The sequence below is a fragment of the Lissotriton vulgaris genome, chromosome 1_1 (genome assembly GCF_964263255.1).
Source record: "Lissotriton vulgaris chromosome 1_1, aLisVul1.2, whole genome shotgun sequence".
NCBI classification, from domain to species: domain Eukaryota; kingdom Metazoa; phylum Chordata; class Amphibia; order Caudata; family Salamandridae; genus Lissotriton; species Lissotriton vulgaris.
Window position 1 is genome coordinate 1,895,792,674 of NC_141685.1, and position 16,148 is coordinate 1,895,808,821.

The 16,148-nt window shown below is 45.5% G+C and overlaps 2 protein-coding genes across 4 annotated transcripts in view; one reads left to right on the forward strand and one right to left on the reverse strand.

The window, feature by feature from the left end:
* ZCRB1 (zinc finger CCHC-type and RNA binding motif containing 1) overlaps window positions 1-14,619 on the reverse strand; it is a 182,953-nt gene extending 168,334 nt beyond the window's left edge. The window contains exon 1 of one of the 2 annotated variants that reach the window (XM_086919498.1): window positions 14,277-14,619. The gene's annotated coding sequence lies outside the window, so the exon portion shown is untranslated. Of the gene's footprint in view, window positions 1-14,207 lie in introns of both variants that reach the window. The other variant, XM_086919499.1, reaches the window with a different exon arrangement.
* A 32-nt stretch (window positions 14,620-14,651) lies between these two features.
* PPHLN1 (periphilin 1) overlaps window positions 14,652-16,148 on the forward strand; it is a 718,032-nt gene continuing 716,535 nt past the window's right edge. For both annotated transcript variants that reach the window (XM_086919492.1, XM_086919497.1), the window contains exon 1: window positions 14,652-14,789. The gene's annotated coding sequence lies outside the window, so the exon portion shown is untranslated. The remainder of the gene's footprint in view (window positions 14,790-16,148) is intronic.

The window sequence follows — 16,148 nt, forward strand, 5'->3', positions numbered from 1 at the left end:
ATATCTGTTGGTTTCATACACCCCCAGCAGAACCCTGCACTCCTCCAGCAAGAATCTCCTGTCTGTTCCCCGGGTTCGTAGAATCAGGTGGGGAGGAATGGCCTTTTCTTATCTGGCCCCTAAGCTGTGGAACACCCTCCCCCCGGAACTGAAAGCACAACCCTCTATGGTGCTCTTCAGGAAAGCATTAAAGACGTGGCTCTTTGCAGAGGCGTATCTGTAATCTGGTATTCGGCGCCCAAAATATGCTTACATTTATGCTAGGCGCCTTGATGCCCGCGGGGATAAGTTACGCAATATGACTGCTTTCATTCATTCATTCATTCACCTTGTCACCAATAGAGAAAACGACACACAAAGTGATGATGATGACGACACTGTACAAGGTTGTTCTCACTATGATCCCACGTAACAGGGGTAACTGTAAAGGAACCTGTTGTGAGCAGACACGGCAGAGAAGTCAGACTGCCTGGAAAGTTATGCGATTTTGTATGGGATTAACCCTTTTTCTTCTGTATCCCATTGTTACTGCTCTTGTACATACTTTTGTTCCCTGACCTCTATTCTCCTCCACTTACCCTTTCTTACCCTGGTTTCACTTCTCTTTATATTTTGATAAAAAGGAGATGTGTTGGGTTTGAGTTGTTCACTCTGTATTGTGTTATGCTCATGCTCCTGCACCATGTATTGGTCTCGAGATCTGTTTCGCTCTTTCTCCCTGGTCGCGAGCCCTCACCTAAGGTCCTGTGACGTCCACTCGTTCTGGTATGGCGTGGGTTGCGGTTGGAGCTACAGTTGGAGCTAACTCTTGTACTGAGAGGGCGCCTTCTGGTGTCAGGGCATTTCTTCAATAAAGACTACTTCACCTACCTGATGTTCCACGAGTTGTCTTTACAAAAGGGAAAAAAGACTATAGTACTGTTGACTGGGTTCTAATCAAAAATCCACCCCGAGTTGGCATAACGGAATCTAATTTTTCAACACCTGTGCAAGTTGTACATGTATCTCGCACTATTGTATTATTAAATGATATGGGGTAGTGGAACAAGGGAACACATGTTAATATTAAACCTTATCAAAAGAACATGATAGAGAACAGACAGAATGAGTGCAAAGGTAATGGTTATTCTACGTGGGATTTGTGTTCTGATTAATATATTCTCCTTTACTAGCAGCGAGTGTACCTGCACCGATTCAGCAGAAAAGTGTGAATCCTGGGGTAATAAAGAAGAAAGTCGGAACTGTTGTAGCTTTTGCTATTGTGTGTGTGTGGGGGGGGGGGTGTAAACAATGTTTCTAAATGCACGTCTGTTATGCTGGTGAAGTTCAACTATTAATTATTGTATTATCCTTTTTAGGGCTCGCCCCTTCCCTATTCCGCAGGAATTGGAAAACGAGCCCTAATGCAGCTAAACCACTACTTAAGGCCAAGGGCTCTCCCCAAAAGCTGATTTTGGGAAGTGCACGCCCCGTGCACGAGCTTGCCTGAGCCTTCTTCCTATCAGCCTTCCAGTTCTCCTCCCCTAATTATTCACTTCACTTATTCACGGCCGCAGGCCGTGACTCTGGCTCTTCAAAGGCTCTGCTCCCCGCCCCCCGCCTGCACTTCACGGCCGCCAGGCCAAGCCCCTGTTGCTTCATCGGCTTGCCTTCTGTCCCTTAATCTCCCCGTGACTCCCCTCTCACCTCTCCAACTCCGCTGCTTAAGGCCCCCACCATTTGCTCAGGACATTGCTTGTTTCAGCATTGCCTTCTCTGTGATACAGCAGGGGTTTACAAGCCATCGATAGTTACGCTGTGTTTTCCTGCTTCACGATTTAATTTAAAACCGTTCGGTTGTTCTTATTTTGTAAAGTTTATTGGGGCCTGTATCTATAATTATACTGCTTGTAGGCAATTCAGTTTCCGTCGCTGCTTTCCTCCAAAGAATGAACCCAACCCACCCCACCCCCTAATCCCCAACAATATTAATTCCATGCTGTTATGAGTACGCGCGACTACAGCACCGAGGAGACATTGCCTGTGGAAGGGTCCATTGCTGGGGTTTTACAGCATAGCAATGTACTGCTTCGAGAAGCTGACTCTACCTGGGATCCCACGACATTGAGATGGATTTGCTGAATACTGCACAGGCTGCTAGCCACCTGTACCACTGATAAAGGACTCGTGGGTGTTGGACTTGGCCTTTTTCCCCCAAACTTTTTCGCTTTTTGCCCCCCTAATTTGAATGACTCCCCCATGGTATTAAATGTGTATGGACCATGTGTGGTAAGAGTTGCCCTATTGTAAAATTAAATGTTACTAAATGGTGTGCAGAAAACAATCCCCATTTTAAAAATGTACCTGACTAAAATGTACTGTGTTCTTAAAATGGATGCCATGGCCCTGGGTAGTGCCACCTGACTGCGTTAGGTCAGCGGTCTAGATAATAATACCCAGCTACCCCTAGCTTTTGGAGGGAAAGCCTGGCAACCAGGGTGCTCACCCCCTCCCCTAGAACCAGTTTAGGCTAGATTTGCCAACATTCTAGAAGGTCCTGGCACTGCCTGGGAGGAGGGTATAAATAGGGAGGAGTGTCACCAGAGAGTCAGTCAGCGCTGGGACAAAGAAGAGAGGGGACCTGCTGTGAGGTGCTACCGCCACATGGACCTGTGAGCTGGGCCCTGCACCCCTATAACCCCCCCCTCTGCTGTCCCCATGGGCCCCTGACAAGGGAGGGCCCCTACCCAGGTCCCTGACACTGTGGGAACCGGGAATTACGCCAGCGTTGCGATGAAGAAGCACCCAGGAGGTGAGAAATAGGACTGTCTGCTCCCTCTGGTGAAGCTGTGCCCCTGTGGAAGCGCTGGGTCGTGAGGAGCTGCTTGGAGAAACTGTTGCCCGTTATGAGGTACTGTCTGGCAAGCGCTAATCTGGGGAGGTTGATACCCCCAGGGAAGTTGTGGCCCCCTGTGGAAGCGCTGGACGGGGAGGAGCTGCCCAGGGAGGATTGTGCCCTTAAGGAATTGTGTCTCCTAATCTGCCCCTGGACTGCCTACCAAGCGCTGTGGGGAGAGAAGCGCTAGGGCTGGTGTGGCCCCCGGAATCCTGCTGGCCCTGGAAGTGGTGTGGGCAGAGGGAGGAGCAGTGCGCTGTGAATAGCGCCATTCTCCTGAGGAGAATCACGCTGGAGGAGCCTACCCTCGTGTCAGCGCGCTGTCTGCCATATAATTAAATAATAAAAGGGAGCCTACCCCTTATCACAGCCGGAGATCACCGTCGCAGCCCGGGTGCTGAGGAGACTGTGAGGGGACTTTATAACAGGAAAGGGAGCCTACCCCTTGTCCTGTCCTCGCGCTGCGTGGCAGCGCCGAAAATCACCGCCGCTGCCCGGCGCCACCTTGAGGAGAGCCCCCCCTGCTGGGGTGTGCATCGTTGCGGCAGCCCCCGATGCCAGGAGGGGGCCGCCGAAGTAGAGAGAGGGCCGCGCTAGGCCCTGAAGCCGTCCGGGCCCGTGTCAAGTGACGGGGCGCCTGGTGGCGTCATTGGCCACGCCCCCGCCACGCCGCGCACGGATTGGCTGCGCGGCCGGGCCTTCGGAAGACCGCGCAGCGATTGGTTGACGGCCCGGCAGCCAGGGAAGGAGCGGAGGACCGAAGTCCCGGGTCCCCGTAAAAAGTGACCGGTCCGGGAGGCCACCCCGCCGGTCAGGACCTGAAGGAGGCTGGGAGCGTGAGCTGTTCTCAGCGGGGCCCTCGGAGACACCAGGAGAGCCCCGCTTGTGTCCCGCCTTCGTCCCTCCGCCGCCTGCAGAGATGGCAGCAAGAGGGAGCCCCGAGTGAAGAACCCGGAAGGAGGGAGGGGGCCTCGAGGCACATTGCCGGTGCCTGCCCCCTCCGCGTTGGAGTTCGGGTTAGGGAAACCCCCTCCCCATGGGATCGGCACATCGCCTGCAGGGCTCCCAGTGGAAGAGGAGCCCAGACCCAGCAGCCTAAAAGCAGCCGGTGAGTGGGGCAGAGTGTAGTGGAGTTGGGGGGTGTGTCGGGGCATAGATCGGTGCCCGCCCCTGGGACAACCCTGATTTTACAGGTGCCCCATCTGGCAGCGGGCACCTGCACCTGAAGAGGTCTGGAGTCGGGGCACAGGATCGGTGCCCGCCCCCCTTCTCAGGGGAGACTATTGTTGGGCCCTGTTGGCCCTAACTCACCAGAAAGAGAGTCCTAGAACTGGGCAAGGACCTCAGTTAGGCCCCGGGACCGGTACAGGGATGAATTAACCCCTGGGTAGGGAAATGCTGAGACTGATGGGGAACTGTTGTACCTACAGGGGAGTGGGTCACTGAAATCCCTTAAGTTGCCCACTAGGTTGTGTAGGCCAGGAGTCCCTCTTCTGAAGTGCCAGGCCAGATAAAGAAATTGTGCCTATTTAAATGCCACCCCCCCTTTGGATGCTAAAGAACTGCCTGATGCTTTTGTTGCAGGTTGTGGGCTAAGGAGGCATATGCCCAGGTGCTCCTGTTGAGGCCTCTTGTGGATACCTAGGCCTCCCCCACAGTATTGCCTCTTTTGTAGTGGTAAAGAGGGGACTGTCACTGGAAATGTTGTGACCTGAGCCTACGGTCACTATTGATGTTACCGCAGCCAAGGTATACTGATGGTTACCCCTGGAAGTGGATCGTATGCCTTTGTGCCCCTTTTATTGCAGGTGTAGCCCTATGCTGGCCTGATGAGTTATTTCAGGCCCCCGTTTATGCCCCAGGTTTAGGAGCTGCTGTACGGAGTTATTCCAGGTGTTCCTGTATATTGTATGCTGTGATAACCTGTTGTTATTCCCTTACAGGGGTGGGGATTGGCGTATAACGCATGTGATGTATGTGCGCTAATGTGGGATTTTGACATTTCAGCCAACCTCCTAAGGATGAGAGCCTGAGTTGGCCCCGCCAGATTGGCCCCAGGTCTAGTGTTTAATTAACCATCCTTTTTCCTTTCAGCATGGACTTTGGACTCAACCCTTTTTGTCCCATGTAAATAATCCCCCACTGAAGTACTTGGCTCTGGTGCCAGTTGGCGCCTTGTTGTGACTACCACTATTCTGTTCCTTTTTACCTTGCAGGTTGGAGACATCACTAAACTTAATCTTTTTCCAACCAAAGGTGGTGTCGTGACTCTTTTGTGGTGTGATTGGTGCGTCGTCTGTGGGTACTGCGTGAATGCTTCACATGTCCTCGAAGTTTGGCCTGCCCGCTTGATGCCATGCTACCCCCTTGGAGATTTGGGCAACCCCCATTTCTTACAGTGGGTACCACCATGCTACTGGAATCCTTAACCATGGAAGCATGCATCACTAGGACCCTTAAACACAAATAAGGAAGGGAGACAATGAAAACATGTAATATGTCATACCCCATTTACTATTTATATACATAGCTCGCATCGCGCAAAACAGCTTTGTGGTAGCAGGTTCTAGCGGGCTGTTAGATCTTATGCCACTTTCACTTTGAGAGGCCATGGTACGTTTGAATGCTTTTAAAGTCACACGCTCCAAAGACGCAATTAGTAAAGCCTATTTCTGTCGACATTCCAGTGTTTACGATTACCATCCTCCAGCTAAAAATATCACAGACTTTTGACAATATATTTCTCTCAAAAAGATCACAGTGCGCACTAAGGAAATGCACCTCGAGAGTCACAGTTAGTTCTTTGTCCTCCATTTGCTTCAAGCACCTAAATAAAGTATTTCTTGTTCAAATACGGCTAATATGAACAATCAGTGCACCATTTCCTATAAGGAAATAAATATGACAAATTTTCTCAGTTTCCTCATTCCAGGCGATCACGTTATTCAATTAATCTTTTTATTTTACCTCCCTGTGTAATGATGGCAATCCTCATGATGTCAAATTTCAAGTTTACAGGGATTATAATATGACTTTGATTTTGTCCTAGGACCTCGAGTGCGGCAGAAATATTTAAAGTGGGTTGTGTTCATGAAACCTAATAGTATTTTGTTTATCTTCATGTTAAAAGAGTATGTAAAGTTGTTTAGGTCTCGTTGACTTAAACCAGTGACCAACATCGTACCCCAGTTCTACTCCTCACACACTCTCTCTCACATTCTCTCTCTCACACACTCACTCTCTCTCACACACTCACTCTCTCTCACACACTCACTCTCTCTCTCATACTCTCTCCCACACTCTCTCTCTCTCACACACACACACACACTCTCTCGCACACACACACACACACACACTCTCTCGCACACACACACACACACACTGTCTCGCACACACACTCTCTCACACACACACTCTCACACACTCACACACACACACTCACACACACACACTCACACACACACACTCTCTCTCTCACACTCTCTCACACACACACACTCTCTCACACACTCTCTCACACACTCTCTCTCACACACTCTCTCTCACACACTCTCTCTCACACACTCTCTCTCACACACTCTCTCTCACACACACACTCTCTCTCACACACACACACTCTCTCTCACACACACTCTCTCTCACACACACACTCTCTCTCACACACACACTCTCTCACACACTCTCTCTCTCACACACACTCTCTCTCACACACACACTCTCTCTCACACACAGTACAGCCTTCTACCACCAACACTCTACCACTCTATCCGCCACCACCCTATCCACCACTCTATGCACCACCACTCTAGCGCCACCACTCGATCCACCCACCACTCGAACCACCCACCACTCGATCCAAATCCACCCTCCAACACCACCCTCCAACTCCACCCTCCAACTCCACAATCCAAGTACCCTCCAAATCCACCCTCCGACTCCACCCTCCAACTCAAGACTCCAAATCCACCCTCCAACTCCACCCTCCAAATCTCACTGATCTGATGCTCTCTTCCACATCACATCCTTCTCTAACTCCCTGTTCTCTTCTCCTGTGCTGATCTGCTGCTCTCTTCCACCCGCCTCCTTCTTTAACTCCCTGTTCTTTTCTCCCGTGCTGATCTGCTGCTCTCTTCCACATACATCCGTCTCTAACCGCACACACACACAACCACACCACACAATCACACAATCCCACCCAACCACACACACACACACAAAACACACACACACAACCACACACATCTATCTATTGCCCTCACTCTGTCGCCCTCACTCTATCTATATATCTGTCGCTCTCACTGTATCTATCTGTCGCCCTCACTCTGTCGCCCTCACTCTATCTGTCGCCCTCACTCTATCTATCTATCTGTCGCCCTCACTCTATCTATTTGTCGCCCGCACTCTGTCGCCCTCACTCTATCTATCTATCTGTCGCCCTCACTCTATCGCCCCTCACTCTAGCTGTCTATCGCCATCATTCTATCTATCTATCGCTGTCACCCTATATATCGCCCTCACTCTATGTATCTATCTATCGCCCTCACTCTATTTATCTATCTATCTATTTCTATCTATCGGCCCTCACTCTATCTGTCTATCGCCCTCACTCTATCGCCATCATTCTATCTATCTATCTATCGCCGTCACCCTATCTATCCCCCTCACTCTATTTATCTATCTATCGCCCTCAATCTATTTATCTATCTATCTATCGCCCTCACTCTATCTATCTATCTTTCGCCCTCCGTCTATTTATCTATCGCACCACCACAGCATCACTCACGGGCACCACAACATCACTATGCGCTACTACAGCATCACTGAACGCCACAACAGCACTCGTCGCCACCACAACATCACTCGTCGCCACCACAACATCAATCTGTGCAACTATTCAACAATAACTGGTTCAAATATGTTCTCTCAATGTTTCAGCTTTATTACAAATGTCACAAAAAGATGTTAATATTTCACTTCACTTGGATTATCGTCACAATAAAATACACTGAACATACTCTTCACAAAAGTTATTTACTAAAGTTTAAGCTATTGCCATTATAAATTTGTGGTGATCTGTATTGCCATCATTTCATCACCTTGTGATGTCACCCATTGGATTCTCATGTACTGAAGATTCCTCCCAGTGTTCCCTGTTTTGGCAGTTGCAGCTGCTGAGTCCTTTCCTCAAGCTGGACGGCTCTCTTCTCCTGAATAAACCTCTATCTACAATTTCCTGCCTCCGCCTCATCTTTACATTGGCGACAGAGGATGGTCAGCTCAACCTTCAAAACAACTTCATCACGGAAAGCGTTTTGAATTTCAGGACAATTTTTTTTTCTTCCTACGATCTTCATCTTCATGCGAGTACTTTTACAAATTATTCTTCCTGCTGTACTCACCGAGAGCCGTCGCAGCCACTGAATTCTTTTCCTTTTAATTGGCCCGCTACAATTTCTGCCAATTAAGCTTCTTTACGTGCTACCTAACTGCGCGTCATCCAGCTTTGTGTTATTTGCTTCGTTCTTTGTGCCAGCCCATATCGCTTTCACCAGCTGACTTTCGCAAGACTTTTCTGCCGCATTTCCAAGACTTTCCTACCTTTATCTTCGCCTTTCCAGCGCTGTATGTGCTTTCTCCGCTTGTCCTTTCTCCCTCGGGCTGCGCCTCAGAATGATGACGTAATAGAACTTCCACTATCAAGCGTCTTCAAGCAATCGTGCGTCTTCACGCATCACGCATGCTGGTCACCATGACAACTTAAACGTTCTCTCTGCTTGTCAGTCACTGCGCATCACGCATGCTGGTCACCTAGACAACTTAGACGTTCTCCCTGCTTGTCAGTCACTGCGTCACATCGACGTCCAGCGTCTACACGTCACAAAGACTTCAATTGCTGCATTCCAACTTCCATTGTTTTTGCTGTGCTTTCCAGCCTTAATACGTCACAAAGGCTTCAATTGCTGCACTCAAGTTCTCTTTATCTCTGCCGTGCACAGCTAATCAGTCATTGAGCCTTTTCCTTCGCTGATGCACACAGCTTTCCGTATTTTGCTTTACTCATTACGCTGATGTGCACAGCTCAAGCACACAGCAGTTTAAGCACACTTCAAACTATTTACTTTTTCTCACGCTGATGTGCTCAGCTTTTGCATACATATATATAAAAAAAATTACTGTTTCGCGCTGATGCGCACAGCCTTTACTCTCTTTATCAACGTTTGCACACTGATGTGCACAGTTTTTGCATGCTAATGTGCACAACATTTTCGTCTACACGCTGACGTGCACAGCATTTGCACACTGATGTGCACAGTTTTTGCATGCTAATGTGCACAACATTTTCGTCTACACGCTGACGTGCACAGCATTTGCACACTGATGTGCACAGTTTTTGCACGCTATTGTATACAACATTTGCACATGTCATTGTTAATTGCAAGTTTTATTCTGAAGTCCTATTTACAATAGTTATTCTTTTCACATTAATATTTTTTTTTTAGGTTGTTCCTTTTATTCAAAACTTTTCAATTCTAAGGAAAAATAGAAGATATCATAATGCAAAGCGTCTCTCCTCCAGCTCCATTTCTTCAGACTCCTGGAGATCCTCCTCTCGAATGGAAGCTTTGGTTAAGATCTTTCATGGCCTACTTAGGTGCAATTGACGGTCTTAGATATCGTGCAGAAAGAAAAAAGAGCTTAATGTATTATCATCTTGGTGTGGAAGGCCAGAATGTTTTTGACCATCTACCTCCTTATGTTCCTCCTCCTGGTAAAGCTCCTGATGAATTCGACATAGCTATAGCCAAATTGGACAAGTACTTTGTTAAAACTAAAAACATGGTTGTACATCGTTACAAATTCTTCACCAGGGCTCAAAAACCTGAAGAAAGCATTGACACGTTCGTTACTGCTTTGAAAATACTTGCTTCTAAATGTGAATTTGACAATTTCACCTCTCAATTTATTAGGGATCAACTTGTTGCTCGCTGTTCTTGTTAACAAATCCAAGGGAAACTATTATCCTGCAAGGATCCTTCTCTTGATAAAGCTATTGACATAGCCAAAAGTATTGAGACATCCTTGGAGGATTCCAAACAATTAGAAGTTTCTCTCTCTAATACTTCCATTTCTAGTGCAGTTTCCACTAAAACACCTACTCCCATTAAGACTTCTAATTTTGTTCCTCGTGATTCATGTGGTTATTTTAGAAGAATGGGAAATACCAGTACTAGGAGACCCTTTATGCCTAATAGACAATTCAGCCAAAGCACTTTTTGTTTTAGATGTGGTTCTTCTTACCATTTTTCCAACTTCAAAAATTGTCCTGCCGCCAACCAACAATGCAGTCAATGTGGCAAAAATGGTCATTTCTCAAAGGTCTGTATGAGAGGTAGAAGAGGTAGTGTGCGTTGTGTCATGAATGAGAATGATTCCTCCCCTGATCTAAATTCCCTTGAGCATTCAACTGAATATTCGGAATGTGATGTAACTAATCAGGAGTATGTAGTTGTTGTGAAAGATAATGACATTGTTAGTCGTACCTTTCTTGTTCCTGATCCTGAAGTTGATGCTATCATTGAAAAACATCATGTCCAACTACTTGTAGACACCGGTGCTCGCATCACTATTGTTTCCCACGAAAAATATTCTCATTTCTGGCAAGATAAGTATTTACTTCCCCCTGATGTTCTTTCTATAGCCTTTGAAGGAAGCAGAATTAACCTTTTAGGTTATTTCTGGGCTGAAATTTCCATCTTTGGCAAATTTATTAAAGGGAAGGTTTATGTTGCCAAGCGAGGCATCAATGTTCTAGGTCTCATTCATCAGGCAGAATTTGGTGTCACCATTAAACCTGGTTTACCCAACCCTGTATTTATTGAAGAGTGCAATCTTCCCTGTTCTATGTCTTCATCTTCTGCCCCTGTATGCAACATTTCGAATGACAAATTGTGGGAACAGAAATATAAAAAAGTCTATGAAGATCGCCTTGGTAAGATCACTAATTTCCAACATTTCATCAAAGTCAAAGATTGCATTACCCCAGTCAAACACAAACTCAGAAATGTCCCACTCAGTATCAGAGAAGATTTGTCTAAACATCTAAAATCATTATGCGAACAAGAAATTATTGAAAAAGTAGAATCAACATTATGGCTTTCTCCCATTGTACTTGCTAGAAAAAGGTCCGGTGACCTTAGGATGTGTGTGGATTTACGCAGTCTCAATCAGGCTATCTGGGTTGATGGCTTTCCCCTTCCACGCATTGAGGATTTAATAGCAAAGGTAGGATCATCTACTTGGTTCTCCAAACTTGATTTAAAGGCGGCTTACCACCAGATTGAATTGCATCCTCTCTCACGACACCTCACCGCCTTTGTAACACCAGATGGTGTATTCCAATTTCGTCGCCTTCCCTTCGGGTTGGCCTCTGCTGCCGCTGTTTTCCAGCGTATCATGTCCGAAATGTTTGAGGAACTCTCAAATGTAGTCTTCCAAGATGATATTCTTATTTTTACTCAAATTGAGAACGAACATGACAAAGTCATTGACCAAGTCTTTAACATTCTGGAACAAAGAGGTGTAACTCTACAGAAGAGTAAGTGTGTTTTCAAAACCAGAGAAGTAGAATACCTTGGTCATACCATTTCTGAAAGTGGCATCAAGCCCAGATCCGGTCTAGTGAAAAGCATCATCGAAGCTCCTGCTCCTTCCAACAAAGAACAACTTTTGTCCTTTCTTGGTCTTTGTGAGTTTTATTCAAAATTCATGAAAGACTATGCCAAGACCACTGAATGCTTTAGGCTTTTACTAAAAAAGGGTGCCACCTTCAGCTGGTCTGATGAGTGTGAAAAGGGCTTTCGGCTCATTAAAGAGCACATTACTAACGCTCCTGCCCTTCAGCCTTTTAATGGTAATAGAGAAACTGTTGTCACTGTCGATGCTTGTGAATATGGCTTAGGAGCTGTCCTTTCACAATTAGCCTATGGTAAAGAATTTACCGTCGGATTTGCCTCCAGGACTCTCCGTCCTGTCGAAAGGAAATATTCAGTCATAGAGAAGGAACTGCTTGCTTGTGCTTGGAGTGTTGAGAAATTCAAGTCTTACTTATGGGGTAGACCGTTCATTCTTCAAACCGACCATCGTCCTCTTGTTGATATTCTGTCAGGCAGAAACATCAATCGCACAACTGCACGATTGGCTAGACTTTCCACTAAATTATTGGAATTCAACTTCAAAGCTATCTATATCCCTGGTGGTAAAAACAAACGGGCAGACTGTTTGTCCAGGTTACCCTTACAAGAACCTGATGAAAATGATTGGGAAACTGAGATTGAGGAATGTTTCGTGGCCAACATTTCTCAAACTTCTATTTCTTTTGCTGAATGTGATTGGATCAAGGCAGTTGAAAATGATGCCATTCTTAAAGATGTGATCTCTTTCATACAAAAAGGTTGGCCCAAAGAAAAATCCCTCTCTCCTGAACTTCAAATTTATTGGAAAATTAACTCAGAACTTTCTTTGGAAAATGGCAAAATTGTTAGGGGTGATAAATTCATTCCCCCTTCTGTTTACAGAGAGAAAATTATTGCTGATGCCCATTCTGGACATCTAGGAGCCACCATTACTAAGAGAAACGTTAGATCAAATTTTTGGTGGCCAAAAATGGACAATCAAATTGTGGAAGCCATCAAACTTTGTTCACGTTGCAACACCAGTGACAAAGTTCTTATTTTAGAAGGTGTTTGTAATTCTGTTGTTCCCCCTCCTGCTAGAGCTTGGCAAAAAATTGGTCTGGACTTTTTAGGTCCATTCCATGTCCTTCCCAACACCTCCAAATACTTCCTGGTCCTCGTTGATCATCTTTCCAGGTGGGTCGAAGTTGAACCCATCAATGTTCCCAACTCTAAGAGTGTTATTGATTGTTTAAGCAGAATCTTTCTGAGGGAAGGTTGTCCGGAAGAAATTCTCACTGACAACGGGGTACAATTTATTTCTAAGGAAATGGGTGTTTTCTTGAATAATTGTTGTATTAAACATACCAGAACTCCGTTGTACCATCCATTTGGATGGTCAAAAGTCTCCACCAGGGCTGTGATTTAGAAGAAGCGTGGGAATGTGCTAATAAGAAATCTTCCAGTTCACTGCTTGCTATGTGGAGTCAGGAAAAAAGTCTTCCCACAACATTCATGCTGGCGATTGGGTCAGAATTAAGAATCCTGTCATGGTTAAGAAAGGTTTTTCGAAATTTCTTGATTCTCAACAGGTTGTTGAAGTTCGCAAGAATGCTGTCAAACTGTCAAATGGCAATTGGTGGAGCACTTCTCGGGTTGCTAAAAATCCTTCCCGTGCAACTGCTCCCTCATCGAATGTCAATATTGGTAATGGCTTAAAGGAAAATTTGAATGTAAATATTGGTAATAGTTTAAGGAGAAGCTCGAGAGCAACTGTTAGGCCTAACAAATATCGTGATTATATCTGATTTGCTTTTTCTTGTTGTTTTACTGTGTTTTCAGGACTGTTTTTTTTTTTCTTTTAAAAAAGGGGGGAGGTGTGTGGTGATCTGTATTGCCATCATTTCATCACCTTGTGATGTCACCCATTGGATTCTCATGTACTGAAGATTCCTCCCCAGTGTTCCCTGTTTTGGCAGTTGCAGCTGCTGTGTCCTTTCCTCAAGCTGGACGGCTCTCTTCTCCTGAATAAACCTCTATCTACAATTTCCTGCCTCCGCCTCATCTTTACAAAATTACAATAACTTTAAGCATGAATTATTTAAAAAAAATTAAAAGCCATTGTTATTTGTAATATCAATACATCTAAGTCACGTACATACAAAACATGTTGCATTACAAATGCTAGAGGTGTCACATTTGCAAAAGTTAAAAGTATTGGTATTGTAAATGACAAAGCTATTAATTTCGATATTTTCAAAACCAACACATAAATAGAATATTTGTCATTTACAAGACCAATAGCTCAACCTTTCCTAATGCGAGACCTATTGCATTGCAAATGCTTGTTTCCTTTAGTTTTTGTGGGAAGGGATATGCTGCATTGCGAGGATAGGTTTCTTTAAATCATTAGTTCTAATATATCAATGTGTGCTTCGAGCCTATGGATTCCACTGCTGTCACTCTCGCTTGGAGTTCCTCGCTGAGCAACAGTTGAGTTCTCAGCTCTTCGTTGCTATTTCACGTGGGCTTTTCTGCATATCCTTGAATGCGGAATAAAACCTTTTATCAACCACACAGCCACATTTTTTTCCATGAATGCGCCAGCCAAACCTTTAAATCAGGACACGCTGAGAGCAGATGACAAGAACAGGACTCACAATATTTTATCTTTTCCCGACACTCGCTGATAAGCTCACTCAACGTTCATTTTTCACGGGTCGCGTTACCTGTTTTCCAGCTCCTGGATGGGCACGTTTTCCTGTGAGTAATGTCCGGCGTTTGTAGTCTCTTGTTATCTCACAAATGCTTATCTTGACCATGAAGAGCACTATGATGTTTCGTACTACGACCAGCCTAAAAAGGGTCAAGCAAACTTCTCAATTATTATGACCCGGAAACATTCCAGAAAAAAAACCGTGTACGGTAGATAATACGATTGCCTGATGTCAGCTCGTTCTTTCCTTTTCTATATGTTAAATTTTAGCACAAATTGTCTCCGTGTTCCAGAACGTCTTCCTCAATGTGACACGGAATGTGTTCTCTAGAACGCATGTGCAGAAAAGGGACGCTAGTCGTCGCAGGGACTGTTTGTATTTAAGTCATAATAACGCGCTGCTTCTGTATTGGAGGAGGGTCGGGGTCGGAAAAAATACTTCCGGATCAAAACTTGTATGTGGTTTCCGGAGGCTTAGCTGGATCTGTAGAATGCCCAGCTTCCTTAATTTGCCCTCCGAGACCAGGTAAGACTCTATTTTATAGCTAGATTCAGTGGTCTCATATCGGAAAGAAAACCGACAGCCCCGTAGGCAGATCTACTGCCCTCTCTTCCTCAAGATTAGGGTTGCGCGCTGCGAAGGCTGCAGTTATCCTTTTCAACCTCTCTATCACGGTGTACACTATGCTGCTCCAAACTTAATTTCAAAAATACCTCGCAGATCCCCCGTGCTGGTGCCTACCCTAAGAATTAAGTATACACGTACACACTTAACTACTTCTTTCTAGCTCAAAAATGTCCTTTAAGTGAGTACAGAAACAACGTCAGATTTCGTTGGCAAAAAGGAAGTAACTGGTTACACCTCTTCTGAAAACTATTAATTACAACATAAAGTTCATTATTGATGGTATCTAAACGACCCCGTCAAGCTAATTAAGAGGATGCCGTTGCCCCACAGGTGCTGTTGTATTTTTTGTGGGTTAGGTTGAGCTTGCATTATAAGTGTCACCAGGATGTCTTTTTGTGTGGCTAAGTAAGCTTTCACAACCTGACTTTTCCCTTCCTCACCCTCTTCATTTCTTCCAATATTTCACACACATCTTCCTTCTCCTTCTCAAAATTCAGACGTTCGTGCTTTTATACCTTTTTTGTAAGAAAGGTTTTTTTGCAAAAATGAACAGCCGACATGTGTTTAGCCCTATGTGGCTGATAGAGCCAGGGCTTTCTCAAGGCTAGTCTTCACATTCCAACTTAATGGTATCCGTGATGAGTCTGTACATTTTCATAGAGGGACATTGTAGTTAAAAACCAATTCTTGATGTGAATGTATTGCGATTTATATAGCGCACGTATCACCCGAAGGCATCAAGGCGCTTGCCTTGGGAACCCGTCCTGGTATTCCCCTGTGAGATAACCCCAGCAGGGTATCCACAAGGTGAAAGCCAGGCATCCCGCCACGAGGGGCCGTAGTGGAGATTAAGCAAGCTATTGCCCAGAGTCGCAGAGTGTGAACCCGTGAGTCGAGTAGGCACCGGAACGAGAATTATCGAGTCCGTGGAATTTTTGAGCCCAAGACCCGCCGAGGCGGGGAATTGAACCCTGGTCCAGGACTGATCTCAGCTTCCGGATCTGCCTCCTCTAACCCCTGAGCCACACTTCTCCATGATCCTATGAAGAGTAGTCTGGTCCTATGATAAATCCTCACTGGCTCTATCAGCCACATAGGGCGAAACATGTGTTGGCTGTTTATTTTTGCTAAAAAAACCTTTCTTACGAAAAGCCAAAAACAAGTGAAATGATCAGATAAATATGGTGAATAAAAAGAACTAACTTCACTCAAACCATTTTGGATCAATGTGTGATATTTGAATAAGGAATTATCTTT